The sequence below is a fragment of the Acanthopagrus latus genome, chromosome 18 (assembly GCF_904848185.1).
Source record: "Acanthopagrus latus isolate v.2019 chromosome 18, fAcaLat1.1, whole genome shotgun sequence".
In the NCBI taxonomy this organism is placed as follows: domain Eukaryota; kingdom Metazoa; phylum Chordata; class Actinopteri; order Spariformes; family Sparidae; genus Acanthopagrus; species Acanthopagrus latus.
The window spans coordinates 28370479-28381522 of NC_051056.1; positions in this window are offsets into that span (position 1 = coordinate 28370479).

The following is an 11044-nucleotide window of genomic DNA, read 5'->3' on the forward strand; positions in this document are numbered from 1 at the left end:
ACACATTCCTCTTCGCCACCTCCAAACCCGCCTGACTCTGCTCTGAAGGCCAATCAAAACAGACGTAAATCGCGGCCGGATATAAAAGCCATGCGAAAGCAAAGGACCGTGTGTGTGTGTGTGTGTGTGTGTGTGTGTGTGTGTGTGTTCACATATGAGTGTGTTACAAGGGAAACTACACTTCATTTAAGACCAAAAGCTAAAATTAGGCGTTCAGTCTTGTATTAATATCACTCTGAGGGTTTTAATGATTTTACGATGATAAATAATAATTGTGTTCAGATTTCACAATGGAAAACAACAAAAACAGGTTTTGCATTTTAAATCAACAGATGGTTTTTATTTCATAGTTTAAGATCAGTATCACAATCGCATCGGAACAAAATGTTTTGCTGCACAGAACCCTCTGATGAAACGGGGCACTTGTGAAATGCTTTGACACAAATGTGAGCTGGCTGCAGCCCGTTTAGCTGCCAGCATGGATCACTGGCTAATTTACAGCATGTTACCTGATCCACCGAGGGAATACCATCACAGGTGTGTATGTGTGTGTGTGTCTGGCCCGTGCGTATGCGTGTTACAGGATCTATGGTAATGCTATTACCCTATCAGCATCTCATTTCCACCCCCAGTTCTTTGCCTCCGATGCTATCTGCTCCATTTATAAAGATATGATTACAAACATGCAGCCGTTCAGCCTGAGACGTGCATACCTGACCGCATGTGTGGGTCCTTCTTCTGTCCCGTGCTTGTTATTCTAATGTGTGCAAACAATGTTAATACCGTAACAACACTGGATATGTTATCAGGGGAGAGGCCGCTTTATTGAAATATGTACAAGCCAGTGGATTTTGTTAATACCAACCTACAGGAGAACTCAGTGGGAGTACGATCAGTGAGTGAACTGGATATACAGTTATAAGACAGTAAATATAAAATGTTAGCAGTTAACATTTCTGCAAACCTCAGATAAGTGATGTACTGTATTAAAATTTCCACGAAACATATTATATGACATTCACATCACATGTTTATTATCTGGGTTCCAATATTTGTAAAGGTGACTCCTCTGTATACTGTACAGAGACATTAGGACAGTTTGTGGCCATCAAAACAGATATTTTAAGCCAATAAACAACGTTTTCCTGAACCTAAGAGTGTTTTTGTGCCTAAACCTCACCAGAGCACTGTGACAAGAAAGACATTGAAAATTTAACTCAGAGAAAATGTAAATTTGCAACATAAAGACGCACAACATTTTGACTTCTCTATGGTTTTGAAGAATCGTACTTTGTGACCATTTATCTTGGCGATCCAGTTACATAATAACAGATTCATGAAGGAAACATGAGGGAAGAATGGACGACATGTAGGTTAAAAGAGAAGAAAGTCCAGAGCTGCCCTCTGGACACAGTGAAGAATGTCAGAACAGAGAGTTATCGGTTTGAATCCTGTAACCTGCCGTCAGACTCTCAGCAGAGGCAGTCAGCTGAGGCGCAGAGATCCTGGGAAAGGAAATGAAGAAGACACGCTCTCCTCTCCTTCGTATTATCAAGCGCTGCCCTTTCTCGTCTCCCTCTACAAAAACTCATTGCCCTGAAGCAAAACACAGAAACCCCCGGCTGCTCCAGAGGAGCTGCTCCGTGGTCAGCCCGACAAGATTACACTTGAACCGGGCAGCTCCCAGGCGTGTGTGTTCGAGTGTATGTGTTTGATGTGTGACCCTTGTTCCTCGCTGGCGATCCCTGCAGCAATTCCTGCAGAAGAGAACGGGGCAGCGCCCGGGTCAGATTCTGCTGCGACAGACATTCATCAGAGAGATTTACACCACATTTGTTTCGTGCAAAACCCGACCGGACAATCAGAGTGTGCAGTGATATTTTTAAGGTCAGTCGGAAGCTACCTGAGAAACCCGTCCTGTTCCTTAAGGACTTGAAGCTTGGATTGGACCGATCCCAACAGCCTTTCAGATGGTTCTGCTCCACAGTCCAGGTCTCTCAGGAGCTGTAATCACATACAGCTCCTCTAAGATAAGATGACACCCATTTATAGTGTAAGCGTCCCGTCTGTAGAGGCTCGTTTGACTGACTGAGGAGGAAGAAATCTCTCGGGTTCGATTGGAGCCACATATCATTGGGTTCACATCACATCTCTGTCATCAGGCCACTTAAACTTCAACATTATTTCTGAACATATGAGACCGACTGAACTCTAATGAAATCTTCTGTAGCTGCGCTCTAATTTCCATTGTTTTTCAGAAAGACGCTGAAGTCATAACATCAAAGCCGCCGGCCTGCTGGTACCAGGCAACACCAGCTCACCAGGAGTCGAGCTCCCACGGCAGGACGCTCGCACAGGCGAACACGCTCGGCTCCACGCTGCTGGCTTATCTCTGATCCGCCATCTCCCTTCCTGCGGTTTGGATCTGATGAAGCCCCCGTACTTCAAAGTTTGTGTGTGTGTGTGTGTGTGTGTGTGTGCACGTACTGTATGTGCATGTTTGTGTGGATGTAATGGAAAGCACCTGCACCCATCGAGGCGGGGAAATATTTAGTGTGAAACAACGAGGGGACGTGGGTGGATGAATGAGGAGATGGATGGAGAGATTGAAGGACGTCTGGATGGATGAATGAAAACGTGACGTTTTTTTCATCTGTAAAACAATTTCCACAAAGTGTTTTTTGTTGTTTTTTTTTTTTGTTGGCGAAGGTTTGAGAATTAAATTACGTTAGACTCGGCTTGATAGAGGGAGAAGGACGGACGGGGCTTCCTGGGGATGAAACGATGGGAGACGGATTGGGCCGAGTGTGAGAGGTGGAGAGGCTGAGGGAGGATTGGGAGCGTGGATGGAGGGATGGAGCAGCGGATCAAGGAGATCGAAAGAGGGATAGCTGTGATCAGATAAAGCAAAATAAAGACGAATATAAAGAACTGAGCAGGAAAGCGTCGAGGAAGAGGGGATTTCAAGTGTCTGAGGGGATCGTACACACACACAGAAGCCTGAAGAGATGGATGTGGGGATGTTCAGGACGAAGCTCAGCTGAGAAAGTAAATGAAAGGCAATCGAGGCGGCGGGTGAGGCAGATTTGGGCCGGGGTTACTGCTCATGACTGGAGATTTACGGGGGTTTTGGAGCAGTTTGAGGCAGATGGAAACTGAAGCAAGTCTTTCATAGTCATTTGTTATTCTTTTTTTGAGAGATTCTGCCTTATTTCACTGTGGATACAAGACAGGAAATACGAGGGAACGAGAGAGTTAGACTTGTGCCGAAGGTCATACCCAATAATTTTGCAAATATATGGGAGTGAGCCTAAAGAGAGCAGTAAGTCTGCACGGCTGTTAGAGCGCTGGCAGAGGGTGGAAGACTGACAGCAGCTACAGGCTGTATCTTATCATATTTTGGTGGAGTAACTTCACAGCTCAGAGGAAGAGGACGCGCAAGCTTTTACATCAAAAATGATGAATATTAGACGTGAGCGATGATCTCCCTCTGAGTGTGACATGGTGATCTGACCGTGAGATTTGGGGAAGTTACGTTCAGTTTTTCATCCTCTGGAGGAAAAAAAAAATAAGATTCATCCCTTGAAAACAAGAAAAGGAGAGATTTTTATATGTTATGTGCACAAGTGGACATTTTGCCAGAGTATGAAAGTCAACATCTCCCAAAATATCACTGTTTCTACAACAACATGACCTTGTAGCAGTGTAGCAGCGACACACGTAGTTTGATTAGGTTTAGGGAAACATTGTGGTTTTGGTTAATCATTACATCACTTATCAACTTCTCATCTCTGGACTTTTCACTGCTCATTCTACTTCACCTGACTTCCTTCTTTGCAGCTGTAATAATCACTCCAGCCACTAGAGGCCGCCGTCTAACAAGGAACTGAAATATGGGTCGCATTTTTCTGGATTTTAGCCCTCAGACCTTCTTTTAGCTTCTCTGTCTTTGCTGCTGTCCAAAATTCTTAGGTTATAATCTTGCTTGTGATTCATTCAGTCTTTGCTGTCCTTTTTTAACACTTCAGGCTTTTTGTGACTAAATATAACTCCTCTACATTAAAAAGATGATCCTAAGATTCTTTGGGAAATGCAAATAAAGGGTTAAACTCTATGTATTATTCACGAAGCACAAAACCTCTTTGTTGTTAAACTAATGAATATCGCTCTACGATTAAAATCAGTCTCTCCACATTAAAAAGAAACAGAAGATTGATTCAAGAGTCAAGGATTTCCCTCTGTCAAATTAACACCAGAGGAGAGGACACGCTAAAAAGTCACACTTGTTTTTTTTTTGTTTTTTTTTTACCCTTTTTTAACAAGAGGTCACAGGAAGGAAGGGTTTGTTTTTATTGGGTGCTGCTGACGGGCCGATCTTTGAATCTCACATCCCTTTTAATCCCACAGCGATTCACACAGCGCTGGAAACTTCAGTATTAATGTAGATTTACTGTGTGTGTGATGGGAGTTTATGCCTCGCATCACTAATGAGTATCACCAGATAATAACAGTTTAGAATACGTCAAATGATGTGCGAGCGCTTTTCCTTTTGTTCCCGGAATGAAATTGTTGTTTGTCAATGTGCAAGTTATTAAGAAACTAAAAAGCTGCGTGATAACTCGTCTCTTCTTCTCGTGCCAGAACGAGACGACTGATAACCGTTAAAACATCAACAGGAGTCTGTGAGTCACCGGCTCAATTAACCGGAGTGATGAAATACGCGCACATCCACACACTGTTTTCCTGAGGGCTTGTTGGGATGTTGGTTTTAGAGGAGGAGGGTGAAAGACAGATCGAGAGGACGGAGTGTGAAACGTTATCCAAACTTGGGTGAGTCGGACGGGGGAGAAGCTAAATAACGAGCCTCCGTCTGACAGAGAAGGAGAAAACCCCTTTCTGAGAGCGGCTTATTAGATTTCACTGTACTTTCCTTTTAAAAGCCAGGAGTTCGGGACAAAATTATATGTTTCAGAGCGCTGTTAAGCAAAAAATTCTGCCTCGAGTAGCAAAAGCAAAGACATTTGTCTCAACCGGCTATTCATTTTGAGCAGGAACCCATGTAATTTACTGCTTTCCCAAGCACAATGTAAACTAAATTACAGGTTGTAGTACAATGCATGGCTTACATTGATAACAAGGCCGCTTGGCTGCGCGGGGAGAGAGTCAGAGGGTTGGCCCGTGCCCATGTACGAGCAAACACACAAGTCATTATCACGTATACACACACACCCTCACACACACAAATCACTGTCGAGTTTAAGACGACACTGTAAACTTTGCCACGAGGAGTCTGTTCGGGTCAGACCTGCCGGTAATCTTTGCATCAGTTTACTGAAGCGAGCACCAGAGAGAAAGAGAGAGAGAGAGAGAGAGAGAGAGAGAGAGAGCTCTGGTCTTTATAGTTTCAACTAAACATTGGTTGGAATTATTTAAGCACCGAGCAGAGGAGAGGGAAAAAACACAGTTTACATTGCCTTACCAGGGCCCTCGATTTCCTTTCCCAGGATATTAATGAGGAAATGACACATACTTGTAAAGAAAAGAAAAAGAGAGGGAAGAAGGAGGGAAAGAAAGAGGGAGAGAGAGGGATGTAGCTTTCAGGGGGATGAGGGCTGGTGATTAATCCCGCTTTGAGTCGACTCCGCCGGGAATTCCATCAAAAGGACGGAGAAAAGGGGATTTTAATTGCCGTTCCCTCCACGTTTCCCAAAACGCTTACCTACCTCTACCCTCCCCTCCACCGCCGCCGCCGCCGCCACCCGCCCTCCATTCCTTCCCCTTCCCTCCGCCATCCTGGTGAGGGGGGTCGCCCTGGAATCCGGCAGGCCTCCCACCGCACACACACACACACACACACACACACACACACACACACATAGACCCAAGATTACTTTCAGATGTGGGGTGAAAGGTAGGTGTGTGCTTAAAATGCCACCTCACCCTCCGCAGCCTGAGCGTAGCTCCACATTTCTGCATTGAAACGTGTGTTTATCTTGCTGTCACATGTGTCCGCGAGCTGAAATCCCACCTGTATTCGGTTACGGGTCTAATCCAGGACCCTGGTAGAACAGAACCGCCAGCCCTCTGCTCATTGTGTTGATAACCTAACACAAAGGATTGACCCTTTTATGGCTGTTTGATTCGCCAGCGTGGATGAAACTGTGTGTTCCTGCCACATCTGGTGGACGCGTTCCATCCCTCTGCTGTGGTGACGGTCAGAGTGGAGACCGGGGACCCATCAGAGGATCTCGGGGGGGAAACCCTGCGGTTCCCCAATAAAAATGAAGAGTCGTTTCATTTCAGTATTATTTCACCAACGACCATCAGAGGATGTACTCACTGTGCCATGCAGCTACGTACTTCAGAGCTCTCCTGTTTGCTGAGTGAGACCAAAGTGCCTCTCCATTTAAAATTTACAGAGCTTCCACTCCCCTGGATACTCTTTAGATATCCTCAATTTATGATATTCCAAGCATTCCAGGCGTGATTTTAAAAGGGCACTCTGCAGATTCTGCTCATGAAGTTCAGCTCGCTCATCGAGGGGAGGACAACCCGGCCTCTAAAACCAGCACTCAGATGTCTGCGTGTCAGCGGGGTTATCTCAGCTCGAGCCTGCGAAAAATACAAGTTCATTTAAAACAAAGTAGCACGTGGTGTTTGAAGGAGGGGGGCGATTACGAGGTGTAAGTCTGGCAATGTGAGAAATGTGAATGTATTGTTCGCTCTACAACGTTGCAGTCTGCACAGAATATCCCTTTTAGAGCACCTTGGTAGTTTGTATTTCTGCAGACAACAAAAAACGTCACGTCACTTTCACATCACATGTTTACGACCTGACTGTCAAATCAGGAGGACGAGAGGCCGCTAACATTTTCAAGCGTGACACCACTGGATGTTTTAAAAGGAGACTTCAGGATAATTTCCAGTCGTGTTTGGTGCGACAAAAAAATATGATATTTTGGATGAGAAGTTTGCAGCGACAAAACTGATGTCTTAAACCGCAGACATGATCTTTTTGTAACCCTAAGTAAGAGTAGTATAACAGCGTTGTCTCAAGAAATGTAAAGTTTTAACAGACATGTACACTACCAACGTTTTTTTTTCTGCTGACACTTCTGCTGAAGTTTTTCTGTCAAGTTATTTTCCACCAAAGAGTCGATTATTCTCTATAACAAGCCACATCAGAGTGGATAATAGTTATTACACTGTGGTCAAGTGCCAAAGAAGTGGATGATTTGGTCAATCATCCATTTTAAAAGCCAAAACTGAAGTCTAACTCACATTTAACGTGGAGTACATACGGTACGTGTCTAATATATCTTGTCCACTGTTTAAATCTTTCACAATAAAACGTCAAAATGAACCTAGAGTGGCAAAATGTGTCTGTCGGCTGTGTTAGTGTTGTTGTTTACAAATGAGGCTAAAATCAGTCTTCAAGGGTTCCCAGTGAAGAAGCAGTGAGCGCTGTGAGTCCTGCAGTCAGAAGCTGAAGCCCTGCAGCTGCACCATCTGTCCCACTACAGTAAATAATCTGTGCTGTGAGACTGAACTGTACACACTGAGCCTCAGACATTAACCTTTACACTCCAGGAACTCGAGAAACAGAGTGATTTCTAATGAGTGGGTGGTTTCGGGTTCGGCGTCCTTCTCAAGTGTCTTGGTAGTCATGGAAACACGGTGAAGATGGAATCTGTCTAAACCCGGTGTGACGCGGGAATGAAAGATGTACAGATTGAAGATAAATAACCACGCAGTCTCTCAGTCTTTGTTTTTATTCCAGCTCTTCTTTTCCTTCTGCAGCTTCAAACCGAGTCCCGTCATCCTCTCCTTCACCTCAGCTTCCCCCCCCTTTTACTTTCCCTCCAGATCAAACGGGATCAAAGTAAAGAGGTCAGGGGAGGGGGGTCTTTAAGTGGAGATAAGATGGGGGTGTTTGATTTCGACCACAGCTAGAGGTCTGACTGTCATGTCATGGATAGATGACTTTAACAAACTCCCCTCAGATGAAACCACCAGGCAGCAGAGACGTACCTCCCCCTGTGGCATCATATGGCCTTGGTTAGAGATAAGAGCCGTTTTAAACGTATGACTATAGACGGAGCTTAAAGGGAAAATAACTTGTAACTGCAGCTTGAAACACAACAACAACATCAAATATTCAAGTGGTGATTTGATGCTAATAGATGATATATGTGTGTGTGCATTGTCTTTATTTAGAAGAGAACCGTGCCTCAGATTTATTTTATTTGACACTGATGATGTTTCCATGAGATTTCAAACGCAAGATCAGCACAATAAAGTCATAAAACATAACTTTAAATCTTGTCACACTTGTCATCAGATGGTCCATGTTACAGAAAAAGTACAAAAAATACTTTTGACAATGCAGCCGGGTTACTGTTTAGTTATCTGAGTCTTCGGAGGGCAGAATCACACTGTAAAAAACAAATACAGTATACAAATGTGGTATAAAGTCTGGCAGCAAAGTTTCCAGATGGATAATGTGACATTACGGTTCATAACCGTATTAAATGAGAGTTTATATACACTGTGTTTGGTTTTTTTCTTTACAGTTTATTACATGTAATTCTGTGATATGGCTATTTACTGTCATTTCACTGCCAGACTTCCTACAGTTTTATTTTTTGTGAACATGTTTTGTGTTGGTGTTTACAGGAACAGAGTTTAATGTAAATGAAATGAGGCAAACCCTGACTTCTGGAAACTGGCGTCCCTCAAGGCTCAGTGTTAGGACCACTTCAGTTTTCACGATACACTCGATCACCAGGCTCTGCAGTCACATCTCATGGATTCTCCTACCACTGTTATGCTGATGACACCCGACTGTTTCTCTCGCCCGCTCAGCAAAGTTGTGACTTTTCAGTGTTTTGGCGCCTCATTGGTGGAACGAACTCCCGACCAATGTCAGGACAGCGGTCTCACTCTCCATCTCCTGCAAAAGACTCAGTTGTATGTATGTAATTGTATGCACTTGTATGTTCGTATCACAGCACTTATGCACCTAGAGAATCTTTGACAAATAGCAGTTACGATCTTCAGATGAGAGCTTGACAATTATTTCTATATTTCGTTTTTGCTCCATCGACGGTGATGTGTCGTGTTTTCTCTTATGGGACAAATGTAATTATTGGACAAAAGCATCTGCTAAATGTAAATATAACTTTTTGACCTTGAAATAACAGCTGCAGCCGTCTTGTAACGGGCTGAATGGCGTCTCTGTCTATGTGGCTTCAGTGAGAGAATCACAGCGTTACGTACATGTTTACTTCAACGTACAACTTGTGATGATGTCATTACTCTTAACTGTCGTCAGCACTTACATCACATCTTTGTTTCTGTAGATCTTGGATCTTGGATGGTGTTACACTCAGAAACTACGGAGGCCAAATTTAATACATTTCTTTGGTTTGAGGTGTTTCTTCAAATCTACCTGTTTTTATGGGCATTTTAAATTTACTCACATAAGAAAATTCAGTTTCCTCTTTGTTTGGATGGAAACACAACACACAATGTGTCTTTGTTAGAGGGAATGACTTGATGTTGGATTATCACTCACCGACAGTTTTTAATGCAGAGGTGGATGCCTCTCTCGGGTGTCTGTGCAGGAAATATCGAGCCGCAGCCAGGGAGTCCTGACATCATCCTGAGGTTTCCATGGCAACCGCTGGAAACTCCAGTGCGGTTAACGGATCAGATCCGGGACCCGACTTCTCTGTAACACCACAGCTTTGTTTCTGTTTCGCTTCTGATTAGACAAACAGTATAAAATGTTAATTAGTCTGTGTATAAGCTCAGATAAGCTGCCTGGCTGCCGGCTGTATATCAACCATATGGACACAGCGATACGAAGTCTCGAGCTAATTATCGTGCTTCCATAATATCCCTTCAGGGCCGTGCTGGTGCAGCTGAGGTCACATTTAGAGGCCACAGCAGAACTGCTTTTTAGCAACTCTCTGTTGAAACACCGCTCATCTGTCATTGGTTTTTGTTTGTGTTAATGATTCAATTAAGAGTCTCTACTCCAGGACTAAACACAGCTGATTGGACAACATGAATCCGTAGTTTTTTATGTAAATGCAAATGTCTCTACATTGCGTGTGAATACGATAAAATAAAGCGAGGACCAACAGACGAAGACATATAAGGTAAAAACATTATGCACGGCCTCGCAACTGTGTGGGAAAAGATGGAAAAACAGTATCAAAACAAAAAAACTCATTATGCCCTCGTTTCATGTGTGGTGACAAACCACCGGGTAGGAACATTTTTTTTTTTTTTTTTTTTGCCTCGTGTGTAATAGAAAGCGCATGTAGAAAAACCCATGTGGAAAACAAAACACGATTCATATTCCTGCAAATAAACTCCAGAGCGATGCGTGTTATCACTGAGGCTGCATGGGAGTGATAGCAGACATTTGTTTTCTCCTCCGTAAGAAGCAGCGAGAGCGATGTTTACAGACACCATGTAGGACACGAAATGTAAACAGGGAGGCGGCGCGGGGAGACGGCACATTTAATTAAACACAGCCACGGGAGACGAACACAAGACGTCCTGAGAGCGAGCAGGATGTTTCACTGACGGTGTGATAGCAGCACAGAATGTTTTAACTCTTATTAAATCTAACATGATTTGGACTTTGTTTGCTGAGTTGATGTTTCTGGGCCTTGCGTGGTCCAAAAGTCAACAATCTTTATGATCAGGCGTCGTCGTTGAAGAGTGTGACTCCTGAACGCATCACGTCCACAGTTTGTTGTGGAGCTCTCTCCCGTGTGTCAGGAATGCTTCTAGTTAGCAGCCGACAAGAGTGTCAGATCATAATCAAGGCGACACCTGCTGGGACTACCCAGAAGCCCCTGCTCATATGGGCCGCATTACCGGTCCCTCTAATTGGCTGGTTCCCCTGCGAGGGTTAAAAAAAAAACCCTCTGCGCTGCGATTGGCTGAGCTGCAGCATTTCAGCCCGCTGGGTTTCGTGAGTGTGAAACTGAAAATCTGTGAAAAAGTGTGGATGGTGTCCATGAAG